Source organism: Coregonus lavaretus, assembly GCF_964263955.1.
Source record: "Coregonus lavaretus genome assembly, contig: HAP1_SCAFFOLD_535, whole genome shotgun sequence".
Classification (NCBI taxonomy): Eukaryota; Metazoa; Chordata; class Actinopteri; order Salmoniformes; family Salmonidae; genus Coregonus; species Coregonus lavaretus.
Genome location: NW_028162090.1, coordinates 187,215 through 215,126, shown reverse-complemented (window position 1 = coordinate 215,126; position 27,912 = coordinate 187,215). Strand labels below are relative to the sequence as shown.

At 45.9% G+C, this 27,912-nt stretch overlaps 1 pseudogene across 1 annotated transcript in view; it reads left to right on the top strand.

Moving 5' to 3' along the window:
* Positions 1-27,912, top strand: part of LOC311116536 (utrophin-like) — a 275,197-nt pseudogene that overhangs the window by 110,158 nt on the left and 137,127 nt on the right. The window contains exon 18 of the transcript in view: positions 26,345-26,517. The product of the transcript in view is annotated as an utrophin-like (transcript). The remainder of the gene's footprint in view (positions 1-26,344; positions 26,518-27,912) is intronic.

Sequence of the window (27,912 nt, the reverse complement as noted above, 5' to 3'; positions counted from 1 at the left end):
AAATGTGCTAAATGCTCTGCAGTTGCTAATTTAGTAGCTAGTTAGCTATCTAGCTTATTCCAAAATCAGTCATATGCTTGGTAACAGCAGAGAATCCCCTCCCGGATCAAGAGCCTTGCTGGCTAATATATGTTAAGTCTCTACTCTCCTCTCACTTGGCTCCTTGTCGACTCTCTAATCAGACTTCAAGGCCTGCACTCATCTGTTTGGGTTGCCCACAATGCCCTGTTTCTGATTAAATGAAGGAAGCGCTCTAAATTAGCTTTTACTGTTGGTATAGCGTTGTGTGTTTGAGTGTGTCTGAGTGCCTGTACATGTGTGTCTGTGCATATATGTGCATGCATATGCTTGTCATTGACACACAACCATAAGAAAAACTCTGGTGCTGCTACTGTTTATATCTCACAGAATCACTAGAATTACAATACAACACAGGAGCTGAACAGCATCATTACAAAATATATCTTGTCATAAGTCATACAGTAGTAGGTAAACATGAATTACCTAAAACTAGGGTGACAACATGTCCCGGATTGTGCGGGACAGTCCTGCATTTTGGCCCGTTGTCCAGCATCCCGCAACCAAACAATTATGTCAAAATCAAATGTTATTGGTCACATACACATACAGTGGGGAGAACAAGTATTTGATACACTGCCGATTTTGCAGGTTTTCCTACTTACAAAGCATGTAGAGGTCTGTAATTTTTATCATAGGTACACTTCAACTGTGAGAGACGGAATCTAAAACAAAAATCTAGAAAATTGATTTGTATGATTTTTAAGTAATTAATTTGCATTTTATTGCATGACATAAGTATTTGATACATCAGAAAAGCAGAACTTAATATTTGGTACAGAAACCTTGGTTTGCAAATACAGTGATCATACGTTTCCTGTAGGTCTTGACCAGGTTTGCACACACTGCAGCAGGGATTTTGGCCCACTCCTCCATACAGACCTTCTCCAGATCCTTCAGGTTTCGGGGCTGTCGCTGGGAAGTACGGACATTCAGCTCCCTCCAAAGATTTTCTATTGAGTTTAGGTCTGGAGACTCGCTAGGCCACTCCAGGACCTTGAGATGCTTCTTACGGAGCCATTCCTTAGTTGCCCTGGCTGTGTGTTTCAGGTCAATGTCATGCTGGAAGACCCAGCCACGACCCATCTTCAATGCTCTTACTGAGGGACGGAGGTTGTTGGCCAAGATCTCGCAATATATGGCCCCATCCATCCTTCCCTCAATACGGTGCAGTCGTCCTGTCCCCTTTGCAGAAAAGCATCCCCAAAGAATAATGTTTCCACCTCCATGCTTCATGGTTGGGATGGTGTTCTTGGGGTTGTACTCATCCTTCTTCTTCCTCCAAACACGGCGAGTGGAGTTTAGACCAAAAAGCTATATTTTTGTCTCATCAGACCACATGACCTTCTCTCATTCCTCCTCTGGATCATCCAGATGGTCATTGGCAAACTTCAGACGGGCCTGGACATGCGATGTCTTGAGCAGGGGGACCTTGCGTGCGCTGCAGGATTTTAATCCATGACGGCGTAGTGTGTTACTAATGGTTTTCTTTGAGACTGTGGTCCCAGCTCTCTTCAGGTCATTGCCCAGGTCCTGCCGTGTAGTTCTGGGCTGATCCCTCTACTTCCTCATGATCATTGATGCCCCACAAGGTGAGATCTTGCATGGAGCCCCAGACCGAGGGTGATTGACTGTCATCTTGAACTTCTTCCATTTTCTAATAATTGCGTCAACAGTTGTTGCCTTCTCACCAAGCTGCTTGCCTATTATCATGTAGCCCATCCCAGCCTTGTGCAGGTCTACAATTTTATCCCTGATGTCCTTACACAGCTCTCTGGTCTTGGCCATTGTGGAGAGGTTGGAGTCTGTTTGATTGAGTGTGTGGACAGGTGTCTTTTATACAGGTAACGAGTTCAAACAGGTGCAGTTAATACAGGTAATGAGTGGAGAACAGGAGGGCTTCTTAAAGAAAAACTAACAGGTCTCTGAGAGCCGGAATTCTTACTGGTTGGTAGGTGATCAAATACTTATGTCATGCAATAAAATGCAAATTAATTACTTAAAAATCATACAATGTGATTTTCTGGATTTTTGTTTTAGATTCCGTCTCTCACAGTTGAAGTGTACCTATGATAAAAATTACAGACCTCTACATGCTCTGTAAGTAGGAAAACCTGCAAAATCGGCAGTGTATCAAATACATGTTCTCCCCACTGTATATACCAGATGTTATTGTGGGTGTAGCGAAATGCTTGTGTTCCTAGCTCCAACAGTGCAGGAGTATCTAACAATTCACAACAATACACACAAATCTAAAAGTCAAAGAATGTAATTAAGAAATATATAAATACTAGGACGAGCAATGTCGGAGTGGCATTGACTAAAATACAGTAGAATAGAATACAGTATATACATATGAAATGAGTAAAGCAGTATGTCAACATTATTAAAGTGACCAGTGATTCCATGTCTATAGGGCAGCAGCCTCTAAGATGCTGGGTTGATTAACAGTCTGATGGCCTTGAGATAGAAGCTGTTTTTCAGTCTCTCGGTCCCAGCTTTGACGCACCTGTACTGATCTCACCTTTTGGATGATAGCGGGGTGAACAGGCCATGGCTCGGGAGATTGATGTCCTTGGTGATCTTTTTGACCTTCCTGTGACATCGGGTGCTGTAGGTGTCCTGGGGGGCAGGCAGTGTGCCCCCGGTGATGCGTTGGGCAGACCGCACCACCCTCTGGAGAGCCCTGCGGTTTTGGGCGGTGCACTTGCCATACCAGGCGGTGATACAGCCCAACAGGATTCTCTCAATTGTGCATCTGTAAAAGTTTGTGAGGGTCTTAGGGGCCAAGACTCATTTCTTCAGCCTCCTGAGGTTGAAGAGGCGCTTTTGCACCTTCTTCACCACACTGTCTGTGTGGGTGGACCATGTCCGATTGTCATTGATGTGTATGCCGAGGAACTTGAAGCTTTTCACCTTGTCCACTACGGTCCCGTCGATGTGGATAGGGGCGTGCTCCCTCTGATGTTTCCTGAAGTCCACGATCAGCTCCTTCGTTTTGTGGACGTTGAGGGAGAGGTTATTTTCCTGGCACCACTCAGCCAGGGCCCTCACCTCCTCCCTGTAGGCTGTCTCGTCATTGTTGGTAATCAGGCCTGCTACTGTTGTGTCGTCTGCAAACTTGATGTGTGAGTTGGAGGCGTGCGTGGCCACACAGTCATGGGTGAACATGGAGTACAGGAGGGGGCTGAGCACGCACCCTTGTGGGGCTCCTGTGTTGAGGATCAGCGAAGTGGAGGTGTTGTTTCCTACCTTCACCACCTGGGGGCAGCCCGTCAGGAAGTCCAGGACCCAGTTGCAAAGGACGGGGTTAAGACCCAGGGCCCCGAGCTTAATGATGAGCTTGGAGGGTATTATGGTGTTGAAGGCTGAGCTATAGTAAATGAACAGCATTCTTACATACAGTGCATTCGGAAAGTATTCAAACCCCTTGACTTTTTCCACATTTTGTTACGTTAGAGCCTTATTTAGAAATTGATTAAATATTGTTTTCCCCTCATCAAGCTACACCCCATAATGAATAAGTGAAAACAGGTTTTTGGAAATGTATTAACAATAAAAAACAAAAACCTTATTTACATAACTATTCGGACCCTTTGCTATGAGACTCGAAATTGAGCTCAGTTTTATCCTGTTTCCATTGATCATCCTTGAGATGTTTCTACAACTTTATTGGAATCCACCTGTGGTAAATTCAATTGATTGGACATGATTTGGAAAGGCACACACCTGTCGTCTATATAAGGTCCTACAGTTGACAGTGCATGTCAGAGCAAAAATCAAGCCATGATGTTGAAGGAATTGTCCGTAGAGCTCCAAGACAGGATTGTGTCGAGGCACAGATCTGGGGAAGGGTACCAAAACATTTCTGCAGCATTGAAGGTCCCCAAGAACACAGTGGCCTCCATCATTCTTAAATGGAAGAAGTTTGGAACCACCAAGACGCTCACTAGAGCTGGCCGCCCGTCCAAACTGAGCAATCGGGGGAGAAGGGCCTTGGACAGGGAGGTGACCAAGAACCCGATGGTCACTCGCTCAAGAGTTCCTCTGTGGAGATGGGAGAACCTTCCAGAAGGACAACCATCTCTGCAGCACTCCACCAATCAGGCCTTTATGGTAGAGTGGCCAGACAGAAGCCACTCCTCAGTAAAAGGCACATGACAGCCTGCTTGGAGTTTGCCAAAAGGCAGCTCAACACTCTCAGACAATGAGAAACAAGATTCTCTGGTTTGAAGAAAACAAGATTGAACTCTTTGGCCTGAATGCCAAGTGTCACGTCTGGAGGAAACCTGGCACCATCCCTACGGTGAAGCATGGTGCTGCCAGCATCATGCTGTGGGGATGTTTTTCAGCGGCAGGGACTGGGAGACAAGTCAGGATCGAGGGAAATATGAACGGAGCAAAGTACAGAGAAATCCTTGATGATCCTTGATCCTGCTCTAGAGCGCTCAGGACCTCAGACTGGGGCGAAGGTTCACCTTCCAACAGGACAACGACCCTAAGCACACAGCCAAGACAATGGAGGAGTGGCTTCGGGACAAGTCTCTGAATGACCTTGAGTAGCCCACTCAGAGCCCGGACTTGAACCCGATCAAACATCTCTGGAGAGACCTGAAAATAGCTGTGCAGCGATGCTCCCCATCCAGCCTGACAGCTTGAGAGGATCTGCAGAGAAGAATGGGAGAAACTCCCCAAATACAGGTGTGCCAAGCTTGTAGCGTCACACCAAAGAAGACCCGAGGCTGTAATTGCTGCCAAGGGTGCTTCAAAAAAGTGCTGAGTAAAGGGTCTGAATACTTATGTAAATGCGGTATTTCATTTATTATTTATTTATTTGTATTTGCACAAATTTCTAAAAACCTGTTTTTGCTTAGTCATTATGGGGTTTTACATTCACAGAGACCAACCAGTAATGTTTTTTTGGCTACATATTGCCAGATTTTCTTAAAACAGCCACATGTGCTCTCTCGTTTCTGCATCACCAAATTTTGCATGAGAAAAAAGATTAGTCTAGTTCAGTGCAGCGGACTGCAGCGGTTTAGTGCTGCCAGAGCACACCTGAGCGTCACTTCGCCACAGTGGCACTCGTTTAGTAAAGTTGGATCAAAGCTGAATCAATGTCTTGGAAGATCACAATGATTAATTAGTATTCCATATAACAAACAAATACAATAGCATAGTATAATGTTAGTGTTACACCAAAAACACCAGCTAGTTTGTTTTGAGATTTTAGTATGGTTAGCTGAATAGTCCAACAACAAAAAATCTAATTCGGCCAAAACTCAAAAGCACCCGAATGTACTACTAGGCAGAATGAGCTTTGATTGAAATAAAATAGAGGAAAGCTATGTCGTTTGTTCACCATCTGCTCTAATTTGCTCACGAAACAGTAATTCAATTGCAAGAACATCTAAATGCATATTCCGGGGGCTGGCAAAACATTTTTTACAATCATATAGGCTACACTGTGCTGCGAATGTCCCGCAAAATCATCCTTGTTGTCCTGCATTTGGGTATTTTAGATGTTGTCACCCTACCTATAATCTATTTTGTTTAAAGAGGACGCTAGCCTTGATAGCCTCCTATATTTCATAACAGAACCTCTGGTGTCAACAGAGTTGTTTAAAGCAGAGACCGGTCTGGTGACCAGGCGACCAGACTTTAGATGTAACTGTTTTTCCGTTAGGATCCTGGAATCTTAATGGGTTCTGTTGCTATCACCGTGGAAGCTTTGGGGCCTTATCTTTCCGCTGGGCTGCGTCGATGCTAGTTTAGTTCAGGTCACAACCTTTCACCCATAACAACCCATATTTTCCCACTCATCTGAAACGCTAAAACATTCCCAAATGCTTCCCAATGGAAAGCCTATTCCGGCCTGATCCCGGCTTCATCCCTGCTCCTCGGTCCTCATCCCGTCTCGGTTAGGAGGGGCTCTAAGGGAACTCTCAGCGGAAGGGATAGGTAGGGATGTTGACGAGATAATAACATCCCTGTTTAGCGTAGACACGGATCTCTCCCACTCCCAGTGTTTTAGCAGCGGGAACCTAAGAACGCTCTGAAAACTCTTCCCTTCCATTTAACAATGAGAGCACTCAATAGAACAGGCTGTCCCAGAGAGTGAATGTCGCTAGCCAGCGCTCACTGCTCAGGGCTGCTAGCTGGCCTTTTAAATCTGAGCTGTCCTTAATGCTATGAAAAAACTGGTTGAATAGTTATTTGACATGTGGAGGTTTTGAGAAATTTAAGGTGATGATGATGGTTATTGAACTGATTTTGTTCGGGACATTGTCATGCAGTTCATAATTTCTCAGTGGAAATTGTGTTTTTCAGGGATTCCAACAACTTTCCATGGAATGTTGTTTGTGTGCTATTGGACACACCCGTTCCCACACTACCTGGTGGTTATTTACGCATCTGTTTTCCACAGTTCTGCTAATAATAAACCCATGTTGTAACACTGGACTAGATCCCCACTCCTCTGGAACACATCACTGTTGCTAACCCTCATTGTCCACCAAAACCAATAGATACAGTACTTTTTTCTTTCTCTCTCTCTCTCTCTTGCTCTCTTTCACGCTCACGCTCACTCTCTCTCTCTCTCTCTCTCTCTCTCTCTCTCTCTCTCTCTCTCTCTCTCTCTCTCTCTCTCTCTCTCTCTCTCTCTCTCTCTCTCTCTCTCTCTCTCTCTCTCTCTCTCTTTCTCTCTGTCTCGCTCTCTGTGAATTTCTTCAGTTTCTAACCTCAGGCCAGGGGCGTCTGCTGTTTAGATTTGTAGATGACAGCAGCTATTCACCTGCTGTTTGGCACCTGAGGGGTGTGTGCCTTCATATTTGCGTGTCTTTATGTGTGTGTGTGTGTCTCAACTCTGTGTGTGGGCCAAGTGTATGTGTGTGTGTTCCAACAGTGTGTGAGCATGTCTGTTTCTGTGTCTATGCGCTCATGGTTTTTAATTCTGCCATCTTTCCCTCCGTCTTTCCCGCCTCCCTTAACCCTGTGAGACCTAAGCATAGATCCAAATTAAGATTTTTTTTATTACCCTTCTGAAATACTTGTAATAGGCCTCTGATTATCAAAAAATGTTTTTTAATTTCAAGTTTGTAGATCAATTTTCTGGAAAAGTAGCAAAAATGCCACATTGGGCTTCAATGGTATGGACATTTTGTGGTAAGAAAACTGTGAAATTCTATAAAAATCACATCATCATTTGCATCAAATCTGAATAAATCGAAAAATGAATAGAATATCGGATTTAGAAAGGCTATATGCGTCTCATGAATTATCCCAGCAGGCCTCCTTTCGTGAATCAAGGGCTCTCCAGCTGCATCTTTTAAGAAGTGAGCTGAATTCCTTATTCAGATATCAAGTCGAATTCATAACTCAGAGGTCTAGGCAAAACCATAATTTCAACTGTAGCCATCCATCATGTCTTCTAGCTGTTGAACTCCCCTCTAATGAACGGTTGGCCTCAATATCATTGATTCAATCTCCTCAAGGAGACATTGTCACCACCCCGATTAACTAATTTTTATAAACTTTTTAAGTCTGAGTTACAGCTCGATACAGATAATTGTAAGGCCTTTCTTGACAATCTTGACTTTAAAACTGTCAGAGCCTGAGGCTGGTGATCTGGTTGCTCCTATAACTATCAATAAATGATGGGAAGCTCTAAAATAAATTAACATCAAAAAATCACCAGGCCCAGATGGAATCCCTATGGATATATATTTCCTTTATTGAAAGAAGTGGGCCCTCTGCTGTTGAATATGATTAATACTTCAATTCAAAAGGGTTCATTCAGGAAATCTGTAAACACATCTCTTATTTCACTGTAATTGAAAAAGTACAAAAATATTGTGTTATGTTCTAGTTATTATCCTTTGTCTCTTATTAATTAATATTTAAAGATATTTTCTAAGGTTTAGCGTCTGAATAAGTATTTGGCTAAACTAATAAATAGGGATCAAAAAGGATTTGTTAAGGGTTGCCTTGCATCTAAGACAATATATGACTATTGCATGTGATTCATTTAGCTCCAGATTCAAATGATTCCTTTCCTATCTTATCATTAGATGCTGAAAAAGCCTTTGATAGGTTAGAATGGGAGTACTTATGGTCAATGTTCCCTAAAAATGTTTCTGGCACTGAGCAAATTTCAGGTCTGCTGAGCGCAAACTTGAACATTGTGAAAATTCTGTGCAACTTCCGGCCCGTGTTTACTGTGAACACTGAGGCTGTACCCGCTTTAAATTACAGTTTTAACAGTGGCCTACCATCAAATGGAGAACAATGCATCCCATAACATTATAACATGGAAATAGCTGTTCTATCATTCAGCCTACAGTAGCAGTAAATGTGTGGTGTTCAATGTAGGCCTACATTCTGAGACTTTTGAAAAATACATGCAGGGCTTGACATTAACCTGTTTATCCACTTCAGACAAGGAGGTGACTGAAAATGTTGATGTTTGATGCAAGAAACCACTTTACAAAATGTTATTCATTATTATCCCAGAGAATCAGACAAGTTATGCTACCCTCTGCCTATTGGCTACTTAGCTTATTCAAGACCGTCTCAAAATACAACACTGCCCCTTTAAGACAAAAAAAAAAGCTCTTTACCTGACTCGCTTTTCAAAGATGGCTAGAAATGCAGACATTTTGTGCTCTTGTAGGAAGTAACCACTCCCCAATTGTTGACTAGAAATTAGCTATAACTGGGCTAATAACTCACTAACTACCAAAGAATATGAACAAATGTGCACAGGTGGCTACAAGCAGCTCTCTCTTTGATCTCAGTACAAGCGCATCTACTCGCGACCGCTCATGCTGTAAACAAAGTCCAGTTCAAAGTAAATGGCACAGATCCATATATGGCAATGGCTATTTGCATATAGGTATACTGCAGCTCTGATTGGTTATGGTGCACAGGTCTGTGTAGAGTATGTGTCACACCCTGGCTCTGGGGACTCTATATGTTGAGCCAGGGTGTGTAGATTCTATGTGTTTTTGTTCTATGTTCACAGTCTATTATTGTATTTTCTATGTTGGCCAGAGTGGTTCCCAATCAGAGCCATATTTAGACAGGCTGTGTTCCCACAGGTGTTGTGGGATCTTGTTCCTTTTGGTTTGTTTCCGTGTTGGTTGTTTAACCTAGGACGTCACGTTATTAGTTTATTGTTTTGTTCGTGTTTCACTTTGGAAAATAAAGTATGTTCGCTCATCACGCTGCGCCTTGGTCTACTCCGTTCAACGATCGTGACAGAAGATCCCACCATACCAGGACCAAGCAGCGTGTCCAGGAGCAGGCAGCCTGAACGTGGGAGCAGATAATGGACGGGCAGGGGTCCTGGACCTGTGAGGAAATCCAGGCCGGGATGGATCGCCGTCCATGGAAGGAGACGGTAGAGGCGCGACGGAGAGAGGAGCAACGGCGTAAACAGTGTCGTCGTCGGACGAGAGGAAACCCCAAAATATTTTTAGGGGGGGGTACTGTCACACCCTGGCTCTGGGGACTCTATATGTTGAGCCAGGGTGTGTAGATTCTATGTGTGTTTGTTCTATGTTCACAATCTAGTTTGTATTTCTATGTTGGCCAGAGTGGTTCCCAATCAGAGGCAACGAGTGTCAGCTGTTGCTGGTTGTCTCTGATTGGGAGCCATATTTAGACAGGCTGTGTTCCCACAGGTGTTGTGGGATCTTGTTCCTTTTGGTTTGTTCCGTGTTGGTTGTTTAACCTAGGACGTCACGTCATCGTTTATTGTTTTGTTTGTGTTATCACTGTGGAAAATAAAGTATGTTCGCTCATCATGCTGCGCCTTGGTCTCCTCCATTCAACGATCGTGACAGTATGGGCCTGAGTCGTGCCTGTCAATGCAATAGAATCCTACTCCAATGCGCTCTGCTTACAAGAAAAACTATTGCACAGTTAGTTTTGGGGGGCCCTTGTTAAGGTCAACGGCATCATGAACCTTACTCAGTACCACAATTTGGTTTTAGTCATTTCAATGTATATTGCGGTCTATTTCCCCCGAAAACAAAATACATTATTTTTTTACTCTGGTCGCATTGAATCGGCTCGCCGGCCAGATCGGAAGTGTCTACTAAAGAACCAAGCCACAACAACGCTCCACCATAATCAATAGCTGATTGATTAAATCAGTCAATCAATTAGTCAGCAGCACAGCCATGGAACCACTGGTCCAAATCAATTTAAATGTCCCTATTGAAAACACCCTGGATGTTTTCAGACGCATCTCGGTTATTACAAAGGAGTCAGGCGCAGGAGGGTAAATCACAGAATAACAGGATTTATTCTGAAACACAGAGTTACGCAGTAATGCGTCGAAACACTCCAGTGCGCAAAACAGGTGCACTGGAATATACAAGGCACACAGGGAAATATCCCGGCGATATCAAAATACACAGAGCTCCACCGAGCTTCTCTATCCTCCACAATAAACAATCACACACAAAGACAAGGGGGCAGAGGGAACACTTATACAGGTACTGATGAGGGAATATGAACCAGGTGTGTGTAATAAACAAGACAAAACAAATGGAATGATGAGATGAGGAGCGGCAGTGGCTAGAAGGCCGGTGACGACGAACGCCGAAGCCTGCCCGAACAAGGAGAGATGGCAGCTTCGGAGGAAGTCGTGACAGTGGAATGTGTTTTGTTAAATTAAGTCATTCAATGCTGAAACCTTGTTGCTCTGGGTATTGGATTGCAGAACCGTGAAGGAATACCTTCATCACAACTCTAGTGTTTGACTCAAACATACCGGTAATTGTAATTCACACAATATTGTAATTAAGTGTATAAATATCCTGCATGTGCCTGCCTGATTTGAGAAATGTATCCATGATGCAATCAATGTATTTATTTTCAATGTGCTCAAATGCTACTGCAACACTGACAATGCAGTTCCATCTGTCCATCTATCTCTATGGTCTGTTCAGGGTTCACCATCCATCCATCCATCCATCCATCCATCCATCCATCCATCCATCCATCCATCCATCCATCCATCCATCCATCCATCCATCCATCCATCCATCCATCCATCCATCCATCCATCCATCCATCCATCTACTTTCTATCCATTCTTATTCAATTGTAGCTCTGTGAAGGAAGACAGAGGTGATTGTGTGTGAGCTAGTTGAGAGTGGTGCCCTCTGAGACCTTACTATGCTGGTGCCCTTTCCTGTATTGATTGCTGTGCAAAGTGTAACAGTGTAACTTCCTCTAACGCTCAGGTGGGTCTGTGCTCTCTAACACCTCTTATTGGACCACTGGAGAGACATTTCTAAGAGTGATGTAGTTGAGGACACAAACGCACTCTCTCGCACGCACACACACGCACAGATCTCTCATCTCCTGAACAAGGCGCTGTCCCTCTAACAGGAAGTGTTGCTTTGGCGATAACCCCGGGCACAGGAAGTGACCTCGTTGAGGTGGCCTGGGGAGAGGCTGGGTGGGATGGAGTGTGGAATGCATGATTCCTCTGTCTGATAGCTGGCCTATGATATTATGGTAGTGAAAGAGTTCCTTAACTGCCTTCTCCACTGAATACACTACAGTTTGGCCTTGAGGTGTATGTGTGTGTGTGTGTGTGTGTGTTTGTGTGTGTGTGTGTGTGTGTGTGTGTTTGTGTGTGCGTGTGTGTGTCTGCATCAGAGAATGACGAGAGAAAGAGAGAGAGACAAAGTTATCTAGGTCAGGAAGAAAGAGTCTGTCAAAGAGCAAAAAGGTTGTAAGTGAGAAAGAATGATATGCAAAACAGAAATGGTACACATTAGAGAGGTAGGTGACCGAAGTTTGACTTATTGATGCCTTAAGAATATCACATTAGTGTCTTTACACAGTAAACTTTGTCAGGTTATTCTCTGTGTACAGAATAACCGAACTATGTTATAGAATAATGTGAATAATACTGTTTGTTGTCACATACAGTAATGGATGCTCTACCACTCTGAAGACAGAACACTATACATTCCTATACACTCAACCCACACATTAGAAACATTGTTCTTTTTCTGAACTTTAGTTTATCTTACTTCTGGGAGGAGGTTTTTATGTCCTGTTAGGGCTGTATGTCCTGTTGTGTGTCCTCTAAATACCTTGTTAAGTGAAGCTACATACATTTTGAAAGCTTCTGGCCATTTTTCAACGTAGATCTGTAAGGAAGCAACACACGTAACATGGACATATTTAGTGTCCACATCAATCGCTGAAAGGCATTTGTGTGGTTTCTGTTAAAGCAATATTTTACAGTCCACACAGGATAGCTAGTGTTTGTTGTCCCTGCTGTAACTGATACTGGGCTGTTTTAGCTCATAGCTCTATTCTGGCTCCTGTCTACTTACACTCACAGGGTGAGACAATAAACTCAGCTCCCTCCAGTTCTCTCCTCATTCACATTCTCTCACTCTTTCCTCCCTTCAGCGTTCTTCTCCCTCTTTCCCGTGCTCTCTCTCACACATACAGGATATGTCAGCAGTGTATTTCTCTCTTTCCCTCTTTCTCTCTCTCCCTCTCTGCTGTTGATAGATACCACCTAGGTCATTGCACATCATTGATATTGATTTAGGGTCGATCCAATCAGAGGGCAAAAGCTACTTTACAGAGGCCAGGTGTGTATGCGTGTGTGTGCACGCAAACACGTGTGTATGCCTTTATGTCTATTGTATGCTCCCATGTCCTTTACCTCCCCTCAGTGAGAACAAGTGTTTAGATAAGCCCTTTAAGTGTCCTCTCCCTAAGCTCTCTACATCTTTCTATGTCTATCCGCTCTCTCACTTCCTCTCTCTCGCTCTCTCTCCTCTCCTCCGTGGGCTGTAGTTCCCAGGGTTTTAGTGGGTGCGGATCAGACCCCAGATTCCCATTGAAGTTCCTCAGCCCTCCTTTCCTCTCTGATCCAGCCAGGGAATTACAGGCAGATGTGCATCAGTCTTTTAAACAACACAGTATGGCCTCCCTCTCCCTTTCATTTTCTCTCTTTTCTCTCTCACTCTTTGTCTCTCTTTCTCCCCCTCCTCTCTCTTTTTGTCTCTTTCTTCTCACTCTTTCTTTTTTTCTGTCTTTCCTTCTCTTTTCTGTCTTTCTCTCGTTCTTTCTCTGTGTTTTTGCTTCTCTGTCAGCTATTTCAGTTTTTCTCTCTCTTTCTTTCTTAATTTCTCTTTTTCCCTCCCTCCATCTATCTCAGTCTGAGGGTTATAGCTCTACATCTTACCTCTTTAACGGTCCTAATCCTCTTAGCTGTAGTAATGTAGCCTAACTTTTACCTCATATTCCTCTGTGTGACCGTGTGTGTGTGTCCTTGTTTGCCTGTGTGTATGTGTGTGTGCTTGTGTGTGTGTGGTTTATTCCTCTGTGTGTGAGTGTTTTGATTTTCTTGTCACTTACAGACAGGGTGTGCATCAAACCCCAGGGAAAGTCCTAATCGTCCAACACATTCTCCCCCTTAAGGTTTCTTTGAGTGGATTTTCACACAGTTGTTGAATTTGTCTCGCTCGCATGTTGGACTTGCTCATTTCCCGTCGGTTAATCAACTTGGACTTGCTTCTCAAAATCACACACAGCACATATTCATTTCTGCATACATAGCGTCTCATCAGAAGTGCCGGTACAGGGGAAAAATACATATATCAATATTTTGATTAGGTAAGGCACACTTCAAAGTCTTCTTATGAATATTCTGCATTGTATCATTGTTGTTTTTTCTCCCATTGGTAGCCATCCGTGTGTTGATATGGGATGCACACAATATGTCTGTCCTGCTGTTGACTCTGCCTCTTTATGTAGGCCTACACACACAGAGGCAAATAGACTGAACGTATCCGTACGGTTGTAGTTTCAAAGCTAAAACCCCCAAACCTCCTAAAGGGCCAATTAACCCCCAGCCACTTATTTTCTCTTTTATTATTTTCCTTTTCCTTCTCTCCATTCACGTGAGAGCCACGTTTTCACCATCCCTGACTCTGTTCTGCGTTTCATTGTCACGTTGCTGTGTATAGGTGTGGTGTGGAATCAGGCGCAGGCAGCAGAGGGTAAGTCCAACAAGACTTTACTATTCACAAAAATAATCCACAACAGCCCGGAGGCAAAAAGACGCACACAGGCGTAATGCAAGCGCACACAAAGGTGCGTAAATCTCTCCTAAACTCTCCTAAAGGAGGTAACTACGGAAAATAGCGTACCGTAACAGGTAGCGCAACAACGACACGAACAATCACACACAACACAAACCTAACAACAAGGAAACTAAATAGGGTGCTAAACGAGACCTAACACAAAACAGGTGTGACTAACAGACAAAACCAAACAAACACGAAACATCGAGCGGTGGCAGCTAGAACTCCGGAGACGACGACCGGCGAAACCTGCCCGAACAAGGAGGAGGAGCCGCCTCGGCCGAAACCGTGACAGTACCCCCCCCTTGACGCGCGGCCCCAGCCGCGCGCCGCCTCCGGCCTCGGGGACGACCAGGGGGACGCGGAGCAGGGCGCGCAGGATGACCACGATGGAATTCGGTCATCAGGGACAAATCCAGAATGTCCCTCCTTGGCACCCAGCACCGCTCCTCCGGACCGTACCCCTCCCACTCCACGAGATATTGTAGACCCCCCATCCGGCGTCTCGAATCCAGGATGGTCCGAACCGTGTACGCCGGAGCCCCCTCGATGTCCAACGGGGGCGGAGGAGTCTCCTCAATCTCAAAGTCCTGGAGTGGACCAGCTACCACCGGCCTGAGGAGAGACACATGGAACGAGGGGTTAATATTCTTGTAATCAATAGGTAGTTCTAACCTGTAACACACCTCGTTCAATCTCCTCAGGACTTTAAAAGGCCCCACAAACCGCCGACCCAGCTTCCGGCAGGGCAGGCGGAGGGGCAGGTTTCTGGTTGAGAGCCAGACTCGATCTCCAGGTGCGTACACTGGCCCCTCACTGCGGTGTAGGTCGGCGCTCGTCTTCTGTCGACGTATGGCACGCTGCAGATGGACGTGTGCAGCGTCCCACGTCTCCTCCGAGCGCCGCACCCACTCATCCACAGAGGGGGCCTCGATCTGGCTCTCATGCCATGGTGCCAGAACCGGCTGGTACCCTAATACACACTGAAAAGGGGTTAGTTGGGTGGAGGAGTGGCGGAGAGAGTTCTGTGCCATCTCGGCCCAGGGCACATATCTAGCCCACTCCTCCGGCCGGCCCTGACAATATGACCTCAGAAACCTACCCACATCCTGGTTGACTCGTTTAACCTGCCCATTACTCTCCGGGTGGTAACCCGAGGTAAGGCTCACCGAGACCCCCAACCGTTCCATAAATGCTCTCCAGACTCTGGAGGTAAACTGGGGGCCTCGATCGGACACTATATCTTCGGGCACCCCGTAATGCCGGAAGACGTGAGTAAATAGAGCCTCAGCGGTCTGTAGGGCCGTAGGAAGACCCGGCAGGGGAAGGAGACGACAGGCCTTCGAGAACCGATCCACAACGACCAGGATGGTGGTATTCCCCTGGGAGGAGGGAAGATCGGTAACAAAATCCACCGAGAGGTGAGACCAGGGTCGTTGTGGAACGGGCAGGGGCTGTAATTTACCCCTGGGCAAGTGTCTGGGCGCCTTACACTGGGCACATACTGAGCAGGAGGAGACATAAACCCTCACATCCCTGGCTAACGTTGGCCACCAGTACTTCGTACTAAGACAGTGCACCGTCCGGCCAATACCCGGATGTCCAGAGGAGGGGGACGTGTGAGCCCAATAAATCAGCCGATCCCGGACCTCGAGCGGGACGTACACCCGACCCACCGGACACTGGGGAGGACTAGGCTCGGTGCGTAACGCCCGCTCGATCTCCGCATCGACCTCCCACACCACCGGTGCCACCAGACAAGACTCCGGTAGTATGGGGATGGGCTCCACGCACCTCTCCTCCGTGTCATACCGCCGGGACAGAGCATCTGCCTTCCCGTTCTGGGACCCAGGGATGTAAGTGATCTTGAACACGAACCGGGCGAGAAACATAGTCCATCGAGCCTGGCGAGGATTCAGCCTCCTAGCTGCCCGAATGTACTCCAGGTTACGATGGTCGGTCAGAATGAAGAAAGGGTGCTGAGCCCCCTCAAGCCAATGCCTCCACACCTTTAGGGCCTGTACTACGGCTAACAGCTCCCTGTCCCCTACGTCATAATTCCGCTCCGCCGGACTGAGCTTCTTAGAATAAAAGGCACAGGGGCGGAGCTTAGGTGGTGTACCGGATCGTTGAGAAAGAACTGCCCCGATACCGGCCTCAGACGCGTCCACCTCAACTTGGAAGGGTAAAGTGGGATCCGGGTGCGCCAACACCGGGGCCGAGGTAAACAGGTCCTTCAGTCTCCCAAAGGCCCTGTCCGCCTCAGCTGACCACTGCAAGCGCACCGGACCCCCCTTCAGCAGAGACGTTATGGGAGCTGCCACCTGTCCAAAACCCCGGATAAACCTCCGGTAGTAATTCGCAAAACCCAAGAACCGCTGCACCTCTTTAACCGTAGTTGGGGTTTGCCAATTACACACGGCGGACACACGGTCCACCTCCATTCTCACCCCCGACGCAGACAACTGGTAACCCAAAAAGGAAACTGACTCCTGGAAGAACAGACATTTCTCAGCTTTGACATACAGGTCATGCTCCAACAGTCTCCTCAATACCCTGCGCACCAGGGCTACATGCTCGGCCCGAGTAGCACTGTACACAAGAATATCATCTATGTACACCACTACTCCCTGCGCCTGCATGTCCCGGAAAAGTTAGTCTACAAACGATTGGAAGACTGATGGGGAATTCATTAACCCATATGGCATGACGAGATACTCGTAATGGCCGGATGTAGTACTAAATGCTGTCTTCCACTCATCGCCCTCCCTAATGCGCACCAAGTTATATGCGCTCCGGAGATCCAATTTTGTGAAGAACCTTGCCCCGTGTAAGGACTCCGTCATAGTCCCAATCAGAGGAAGTGGATAGCTGTACTTCACCGTCACCTGACCGCGGTAATCAATACACGGACGCAAACCTCCATCCTTTTTCTTCACAAAAAAGAAGCTCGAGGACGCGGGAGAAGTGGAGGCCCGTATGTATCCTTGTCTCAGAGACTCGGCAATGTAAGTCTCCATTTCCTTTTTCTCCTCCTGTGACAAAGGATACACATGGCTCCGCGGAAGCGCTGCTCCTGTCTGGAGGTCTATCGCACAATCCCCCTGTCTATGAGGTGGCAACTGTGCCGCTCTGGTCTTACTGAACACGAGCGCCAAATCCTCATACTCAGGAGGAATGTGCAGTGCTGACATCTGGTTCGGACTCTCCACCGAGGTCGCCCCTACGGAAACACCCAGACATAACCCCTCACACTGAGCAGACCACCCTTTAAGAGCTTTCTCTCGCCACGAAATAGTAGGATCATGGGTCATCAACCAGGGAAGCCCCAGTACCACTGGATATGCAGGAGAGTCGATCAGATAGAGTTGAATCGTCTCCTCATGACCCCCCTGCGTCCTCATCCTAAGTGGCGCTGTGACCTCCCCAATCAACCCAGATCCTAACGGACGACTATCTAGGGCATGTACAGGAAAGGGTTTGTCGACTGGAAGGAGGGGAATCCCTAACTTAATACAGAATCTCCGGTCTACAAAATTCCCAGCTGCGCCTGAATCGACTAGCGCCTTATGCTGGGACCGAGGTGCAACCTGTGGGAAACAAACAGGTAAGGTAATGTGCACGACAGAAAGCTCTGGGTAAGTAGGGCGCCTACTCACCTGGGTGGACTCCCCACTGTACGACCGGCTCTCTCCCTCACCAGGGGACCCTCCCCAGCACCTAGCCGCGGTGTGCCCTCCACGCCCACACTTGGTGCAGGAGACTGCCCCCCTCGGGCTCCTACCTCCTCTCCCTCTAGCGCCAGCACCTCCAAGCTCCATCGGACACTGCTCGGAGGCGCTGGAGGGTGGAATGGGAGGCCCCCACCTGGGACGTCCGCGGGTCGCCAGCAGGTTGTCCAGTCTGATGGCCATGTCCACCAGCTGGTCAAATGTTAGTGTACTGTCCCTGCAGGCTAACTCCCTGCGGACGTCCTCCCGAAGGCTACATCGGAAGTGGTCTATGAGGGCCCTCTCATTCCACCCCGCATCAGCCGCTAGAGTCCGAAACTCCAGTGCGAACGCCTGAGCACTCCTCATCCCCTGTCGGAGGTGGAATAGCCGTTCCCCCGCCGCTCTCCCCTCTGGTGGATGGTCGAAGACCGCACGGAAGCGACGGGAGAACTCCGCATACGTGACGGTGGCGGCGTCTATTCCCCTCCACTCAGCGTTGGCCCACTCCAACGCCTTGCCGGTGAGACAGGAGATGAGGGCGGACACGCTCTCGTATCCCGAGGGCGCCGGGTGTATGGTGGCAATGTAGAGCTCCACTTGTAGGAGGAACCCCTGACACCCGGCAGCGGTGCCGTCGTACGCCCTCGGGAGCGAGAGCCGAATCCCACTGGGTTCCGGTCGATGGACGGGCTGGTTGTCCGGTGGTGAAGGTGATGGTGCGATAGGTGAGGCTATGGGAACCCCGCTGGTCTCCCATCGACGGAGGGTGTCCATGACGCCCTCCAAGGCGTGCCCGATCCGGTTGATCCGGTGCTCGTGTCCAAGGAGACGCTCCTCCATGGGGTCGACGGGTGCTCCTGCTGATTCCATCTGGTGGTGTGTGATTCTGTCACGTTGCTGTGTATAGGTGTGGTGTGGAATCAGGCGCAGGCAGCAGAGGGTAAGTCCAACAAGACTTTACTATTCACAAAAATAATCCACAACAGCCCGGAGGCAAAAAGACGCACACAGGCGTAATGCAAGCGCACACAAAGGTGCGTAAATCTCTCCTAAACACAAGGAGGTAACTACGGAAAATAGCGTACCGTAACAGGTAGCGCAACAACGACACGAACAATCACACACAACACAAACCTAACAACAAGGAAACTAAATAGGGTGCTAAACGAGACCTAACACAAAACAGGTGTGACTAACAGACAAAACCAAACAAACACGAAACATCGAGCGGTGGCAGCTAGAACTCCGGAGACGACGACCGGCGAAACCTGCCCGAACAAGGAGGAGGAGCCGCCTCGGCCGAAACCGTGACATTCATGGCTCTCTCCCCCCTTTTTTCTTTCTCTCCCTTCTTTCTCTCTTTTCACAACGCTGTCTATTTTCCACTTCCTCTTCCCCCTCTCGCCCTTGGTTTGGGCATTTCTCTTCCTAACTTTTTGTCCACTTGTTACCTCTGCTACCTCTGTCCCCCCCCCTCTCTTTCTGTGCCAGTAGAGGCCTCAGGAAGTGGGTGGGTGCTGAGTTAGTTTTAGCGACCTGAAAACAGGGAGAGGGAAGAGGAGGAGGTTTAGAAAGGGGTTCAAATAATAAACAGCTGCTGGAAAGAGCCAAGCCACTGGTCGGAGTGAAGGAGAGAAAGAGAGCCGGAGCGGAAGAGAGGGATACCAGCTCGGAGGTAAAGAAAACGCTGAGGAAGGAAAATAGTTGGTACTCAACTCAAAGGTTCCTCAAAGCAGTGTGAAAGAGGAAGAGAGAAGAGGAAGAAAAACTGCTCCCATTTCCACCCTTCAAGGAGATCTGCACTGGACAGAAACTTCTCTGCAGAGCTCCATGACATAGAGGCCAGCTTGCCAGACTCTCTCTCCAGGATCGTGATTCTGATCAGGGGCTTCTCTCCCTGGACACGTGGCCTGGGGCTCCAGAGGAGAAGGAGACATTCTTTCACTAACTGGCCCTGCCTTGGCTGTGAATAGAAGGGTGTGAGAGGGAGTCCAGGCTGGGGCAGGGGGCTGGTAGTAGGGCTAAGACTGCATGCCTCTGTCTCTCTCACACAGTGTGAGAGTATGTGTGATGTGTGTTTGTGTTTCCTCTGCAGTGTGTTAGCATTACCTTAGCAAGCGAGGAATGAGAGGTCGGCAGACCATGTGCCTCTTTGTGTTGCCTCCTTTCCCCTGAGAGAGTGTGTGTGTGAGTGTGTATGTGGGCATGGATAGTGTTTTTTTATCTGGGTAATTGAGAACAAATGCTTGGCCCTACCCCGGGTTGGAGTGTAAACCGCTTACTTAGTGACCGGAGAAGCAGTGGAGGAAGGGAGAAAAGAAGGGAAGGAATATGAGGAAAAGCTTGAACACTTCTTCAACCCCCAGCCCCTCAGTCTTTCCACGTCAGTCTACAAACCTCTCTTGACAGCACTTGGATAGTTCCCTCCAGTCTCCAGACCTCCACACTGACCCCTGGAATTCTACCCCAGCTCAAGGACTTCTTCCCCAGCCTACAGACCACCTCAGACAGCCTCTCACCTCCTACCTCCAGGACCCCCAGCCTCAGCCCAGCTCTCAGGACATCTAACCCCAGGCTTGAGACATGACAGCAGGCTAGCCCCGGCTCCCTTCTTAGCCTGTGCTCCATCGAGGAGGATGCTTCTACCATTTAGCCGAGCAGGGCGAACACACACACTGACTCACACACAACGGCGACAAAGGGTGTGTCAAGTGTGTATGTCGCCTGGTTGGATAGCCCGAATTGGTGTTTTGAGCGCTGGATTTAATTGTATTTGTATTTTGAGAACTGGATTCGACCATATTTGGATTGGATTTGACTGTGTTTCAAGTACTGACCTTGACCGTGTTTTGAAAGCTGGATTTGACCATAACCACTGGAGGACTACCCTATCCCCCGTGACCCTTCTGTGCCTTTTGCCCTCTGTGACCTCAGAGATGATGTAGAGGTGAGGGGGAGGGGGAGGAGACTCATCCTGGAGCCAAAGATGATTGGCTTGAACTTCAGCTTGCAGGAGCTGCTCAGGAAATTTGAAGAGGTAGATTTGAGATGTTTGAGATCGATTTGAGCTCCTATTGAGACAAACTGATCGGAAAGGTTGTTTATTTTTGATGCCACAGATGAGAGCCCAGTCTCATACTAATTCACTGTAGTCTCTGTAGTCAAACACATGAAGGTCAGCTCACCTGTTACTGTCAGCCAGAGAACGTCACCTCTCTTCTATCTAGACACTCTGGAGAAAACGACTGTCTCTCTCTTTTCTCTCCCTCCCTCCCTCCCTCCCTCCCTCCCTCCCTCCCTCCCTCCCTCCCTCCCTCCCTCCCTCCCTCCCTCCCTCCCTCCCTCCCTCTGTCTGTGTAGTATAAAGTCGGGCAATCTGAGTGAAGTAGGTTTATGAAGTATGAGGAGTAATTATTGAACTCATTAAAGCTTTTATCACGGCAGCAACATTATTAGAGTGCCCAGAGCGTGGCGGGGTACAGCGTAACGCATGGGGAGACTGATATTTCTTAAAGTGCTCTGGTCTCAGATGTCTGGAACGCTGTAGTGCTTTATTATTGTCTTCCTAGAGGTTTTGCCACTTCTGGGTTCAAGGTGCATGTGTGTGTCCAGTATTCGTTTACCAAAGCTGCTAGTTGATAAACTAACGTTCTGACAGCTCTTTTAGTTTCCGTTGTGTGTGTGTGTGCCTGTGTGCACTTGTGTGTGTGTGTGTGTGTGTGTGTGTTTGTCAGTCAGCCATTCCTCTGATAGGTACAGCTCTAATACCTTGTTCCTCTGCAAACCAAAATATGTGTAACATTAGGCCCCCTGAGGACAGTGTCTGTTGTCTGAGCTGCTCACAGCCAGCCAATCTCCCATTCATTACTGGGTGTGTGACAGGGACAAATCCATTATCCACTATCCATATGCTGTTGCTGTTGCTCTGTGTCTGAAGAGCGAGAAAATACATGGCTTTGGTTGATGATGTGTGTGTGCCACAGCTATCATATGGACATGGCTAATCTATTCCTAAACACAGTGGAGGTATTGTAATGTTTTTTGAGTAGTGGTTCAGCCATGGAATGTCTAGAGGAATGGCTCTGTGTGTGTGTGTGTCCTCGCTGCTGAAATTGCAGCCATATGTGACCCTCATCTACAGTGTCCTCGTAAGAATATCGCTGAAAGGTGTGTGTGTGTGTGTCTCGTTATGTGTTTGTTTAGCCCCCATGAGTACCTCAGCTTGGGTTGAGGAAACATGTTTGGCTTTTCTCTCTCCTTCATATTTCGTCCCTCTCTCAAAGTAGCCATTCACGGTGGTAGCACTTGTTTAAGTATGCATGTGCCCGTGTCACCACTCAATGAGAAAGCTATTTCATTGCACTAGTGTGTGTGTGTGTGTGTGTGTGTGTGTGTGTGTGTGTGTGTGTGTGTGTGTGTGTGTGTGTGTGTGTGTGTGTGTGTGTGTGTGTGTGTGTGTGTGTGTGTGTGTGTGTGTGTGTGTGTGTGTGTGTGTGTGTGTGTGTGTGTGTGTAATCCAAGCATCACCTCGGCAGCAACTTCCCCTGGAAGAAAAAGTGTTAAAGAGCAAAATCACTTTGGGAATGAGCTGGAACACATCCAACTGACTCACTGGCACAACGTCTCTTTCTTTCTTTCTCTCTCTCTCTCTCTCTCTCTCGCTATTTCTCAAACACACACTCTTTCTCCCCCTGTTTCTCTCTGAATTATCTCTCCTTATGACCTTTAGTAATTTGTTTTGTGGTGGGGAGATAGTTTACTATGATGGAGAGAGAGAGCGAGAGAGATTCATAGTAGGGCCATTCACCTCTATCCCTTGTGAAAATAACTCTCCTTTACCCTAGGCTAGTTGAGAATAATCTGCCACTTGTCCAATTACAGTTTTTTTTTAATTGCTTACACACTAAAATTAAAACTTCCCACAATTAGCAAAACCTTACACTCAAGGAGCAAAACACCGGCCTAGATTTGCACAACTGTAAGCACATTGTCAGCTTCACACTTTTTGCAAAACATTACACACAGTGATTTGCAAAACACTAAACAGATTTGTATGCATTTGACACAGAAATGTATCATGATGTCATTTCCTTGCAATTTCAAAGCAAAGGCTTTCAAATGAACACACCCATGAACCAATTGGTTAAACACAGCCACCAGGTGTGCACACACACTGGTGCTTGATTGTAGACACACCAATCAGGTTTAAGCACTATAAAAAGGCAACAGGTAAGTTCACCTGTCTTAAAAAAAAATGGACGGTGTCAGAGGAAGAGGAAGAGGGATAGGGAGAGGAAGATCTGGAGGAGGGGTAGGACATGCACAAAGAAGAAGACAACCAAATCTGTGTAACAAAATTTGTGCTACAATTGTGGACCATGTAATAAACCACGGACTAACACTGAGGGAGGCTGGACTGAGAGTACAGTCTAACCTAAGCAGGTACACGGTGGCATCAATAGTTCAGACATTTCGTCAAGAGCACAGGTGAGAAACGTATCTTCTGTCAACAGAAAATCTATAGCTTACTGCATGTACTATATCAACAGTTTTGGTAACTATTCCTGTATCATTTTACAGTAAGCTACATGTATTTTGTTTGGCCAACATAGGTTTGAACGTCGAGAACACCAAGGAGGGAGGGGCCCCATATTCACACAGGAGCAAGAGAGAGAGATCATAAACCTTGTTTTGGCCAATAATGCAATCAGACTTAGAGAAATTCAAGCCCATATTGTCAATGATCACCGAATTTTCAATAATGTCCAACAGGTCTCTCTGTCAACAATAGCACGTATCCTTAAAAAACATCAAGTTCTGATGAAACAACTGTATAAAGTGCCATTTGAAAGAAATTCAGACAGGGTGAAAGGCCTGCGGTGTGAATATGTGGTGGTACGTTTTGTTCACTGACTGTATTATTGTGTACTGCACACATAACCTTTTTACTGTACATGTAATTTTACTGTATAGCAGACCTACAGTAAATTGATCTACACAATGTGATCTTTTGCTGTATTTCAGAGAGTTTTGCAAATGGATGCGGAGGAAGTCCTGCATGAGTTTATATACATTGATGAGGCTGGATTTAACCTGACAACAGTGAGAAGAAGGGGAAGAAACATCATTGGCCACAGGGCTATTGTCAATGTACCAGGGCAACGTGGGGGTAACATTACCCTTTGTGCTGCCATTACACAGAATGGGGTCCTCCACTGCCATGCCAACTTGGGTCCTTACAACACTGACCTCATTCTTACATTTTTTGACAGATTACACAATATTATCACAGCAGCAAACCAAAGGGACCAGATGCAATACATTGTCGTCTGGGACAATGTAGCTTTCCATCGTTCTGCTCTGGTCCAAAACGGTTTCATCAACACCCACAATTTACAGTTCAATACCTTCCACCATACTCCCCCTTCCTAAACCCCATCGAGGAGTTATTCTCAGCATGGCGGTGGAAGGTTTATGATCCCCGGCCCTATGTCCAGATGGCCCTCATTCAAGCTATGGTGGAAGCATGTGATCAAATTGAAGCAGCATCCATACAAGGGTGGATTCGTCACTCCAAAAGATTCTTCCCACGTTGCCTTGCAAATGAAAATATAGCCTGTGATGTTGATGAGGCCCTGTGGCCAGATCCAGCTAGACGGAGAGATGTTTAGGTTATTTTTCTTTTTTATTCGGTACTGAACTGTATATGTAATTTATGTTACAGTATTACTGTAAGCTTACAGTACAATGGTACGTTCAGTTATACTGTATGAAAACTGGAAAATGTTTTGTTATGAATGTTTTGTTGAAATGTTCAGTACTAACTGACTTGAGTACATGAAAATAAATACATATTTTCATTAGTCTGCACAATTGGTGTCATGTGGTGTTGGTGAATTTATTTTTACACTTTCTCTGTGTAAATGCTAAAAGTGTTTTAGGTTGAGCACAGGAGTGTTTAACTGATTCAAACAGAATCAGACCATATGATGGTTGGGTTTATGTTATGACAACAAAATAAGGTTTTTATAAGACATTGTAGAGTTTTGACAAAAGTGTTCCATTTTGCAAATTATCTGAGGTGTTGTGCTACTTTGGTGTAGTGTTATGCTAATTGTGTGAAGGGGTTTGAAAAACCGGGCCCTGTTTTCAAAATTGTGCTTAAGCAATTGAAAAAAACTGTAATTAGTTTATTTTCTAACGCTTCTGCATGGAATTATTATGTTCTCTTAACCTTTTATCTTCTACCTAGACCCTAGGACAGAGCTCTCCAACCTTGTTACTAGAGTGCTACCCTCCTGTAGGTTTTCACTCCAACCCCAGTTGTAACTAACCTGATTCAGTTGATCAACCAGCTAATTATTAGAATCAGGTGTGCTAGATTAGGGTTGGAGCGAAAATCTAGAGGACGGTAGCTCTCCAGGAACAGGGTTGGAGAGCCCTGCCCTTCCATGTGAATGACAGGGGTTAGACATTGAGTATGCCAGACAGACAGGCTACCACTGTGTGACGTGTATTCTAGCCTTTCTGAAAACATACTCCCAAAATACTTGACCTAATGTCACATGTTGTTGTCACGTGTAGTCATGTGCAGTCAGTCACCAGTCGGCCATGCCTGTTTGTGTGAAAGGGATGGTTTGCCTGCTTTCTGTTGGTGCTTAGCTCTGTATGCATGGCAGTTTGGCAGTATATGAGTACACTGTGTGAGCTCTTTTAGTGTGTGTGTATCTCTGTTTGAGTGTTCATGGTGTGTGTGTGTGTGTGTGTGTGTATATGTGTGTTTATATGTGTGTCCTTTTCTCTCCCACTTAAAAATGGCCTGAGTTTACTGAGAAATGGAGCAGTTTGACAGGATACACCTCTTGTGTCAGCCTCTGGTAGTACACACACACACACACACACACACACACACACACACACACTCACAGATGAGTCACAGACACACATTCAAACACACTTCCAAATTCTTAATCTGTAGGGCCCACATAGAGTATTAGTATGGAAACCCGCAACGCTTGGTTAGGGTGTGGAGGGGGTTTCGAATGAATTGGTTCTCTATTGGGAGGCAGAGGAGTTTGGAAAGAGTTTATTTTCCAAGAGTCCAGAGTAACTAGGGTACGTTCGAAAAATGTTTAAACTGCTGCCTCTTTGCTTCGCTAGCTCTCCCTCCAGACATGCCTCTGCAGTTGCACACACTGCTAGCACACTCATATGGGTCTCTCTCCATCATTCTCTCTCTCTCTCTCCCTCCCCTCCTCCATCCCCACCATTGTAAAGCTAATAGAAAGTGACAAGCACAGTATTTTGTTGATTTTGATTAGACTTTTTAATGATGTGTGTGCAGCTTTGAAGCTCTGTATTTTATGTAACACTGTAATAACAGACTTGTTCAAACTAAAACCTCTCTCTGTTTCCCTGTAGGATATCCAGGCAGAGATCGATGCCCATAATGATATCTATAAGAGTGTGGACGGGAATAAGCCCAAGAAGGTCAAGGCCCTGGGGACCTCTGAGGAGGCAGTGTTTCTGCAGCACAGACTGGACGACATGAACCAGCGCTGGAGCGACCTCAAGACCAAATCTGCCAACATACGGTCAGTACCATAACACTAAACAACACATCTTTGCTGACATATTACGGTCAGTACTGTAACATACTGATAACATATGGTCAGTACTGTACAGACCTGGGTTGAAATACTATTTCTCAATTACTTTTACATACATTTCGAAGTAAGTATTCTGATTTCTTTGTTTTGTTGTAAAGACAAGTATTTGAATATTGGAATGTATTTGGAAATACTCAAATACACTTACTCAAATACACTCCCATGCATTTAACCCAGGTATTTGAAAATAGTATTTGAAATCATATTTGAAAATGTTTTCAAATAGTAGGCTATTTATAGGAAATTATTTTAAAATACTTTAAAATACTTCCAATAGAAGTAGTTGATTCGGGCCACATGATATGAAAGTACTCAAATACACAGAAAATAAGTATTTAACACTAGAACAGCCATAGGCGAAAAATCTGCAAAAAACAAACAAACGTCCTGCTCCTTCCCTGACTTTTCCTAAATATTTGTATTTTACATTGCTCAGTAGTCAGAATCTTTTAATCACAAACAGAAAAGTATTTAAAGCCTGTTTACCTGTTTTTTTCACACCTATTCCTACCTTAACGGGCCAAGACAAATGCGCTGTAGGACATTGGTAACCAGCCAGGCGCTAATGTGTTTCTCTCCTCACTGAATGAATGATGTAAATGAAATAGAAACTGAAATTGTGCACGTTACTTCACAATTGAATATGAATTAACTGAATGATAAGGAGGGTGAAGAGGGTGATTTAGAACAATAGTGTAATGATGATGAATAATTTGTCATTGAAGGCGGTCTAATTATTTTATTAAGAAAGGCTGAAAATGGTATGTAATCTCCCCTCGGCGAGATTAAAATAAGACAATGCAGGGTCGATACAATCTATAAATGACTCTTGTTTTCATATCTTTCCATGGATATATTTCCACTATTTCTTTATGCAATTCATTCTTTACATTTATGTTATGCATCAAGAGTTGGCGCTGATGTTTATGGCTAATTTGACCGCGTGCCTTGCGGGTTGATATCATTCTCTTTTACATTTTACTTTGTAAAATATGTTACAGGACTGTTACTTACTATAACTTGATTACTAATCATAAATATATTTCCACAAATATTTCTTTATGCAATTCATCCTTTATCATTGTTTAGAGACTGGGTGAGTTGAAGTAAATGATGCCAGTCAGCCAGCGCAGCTAATAGCCCATCGAAACTAGACCTAAACTATACCGAAACTAATTTCACACATAATAATAGAATTAGCCTAAGACATGAATAAATTGACAATAGTCTGATGGGTGACAATATTATCAATTGTCAAATTGTACATGACGAGATGGGCGTAGCTTGGAATTGAGAGGCAGGGAAAGGAGCACCACTTTT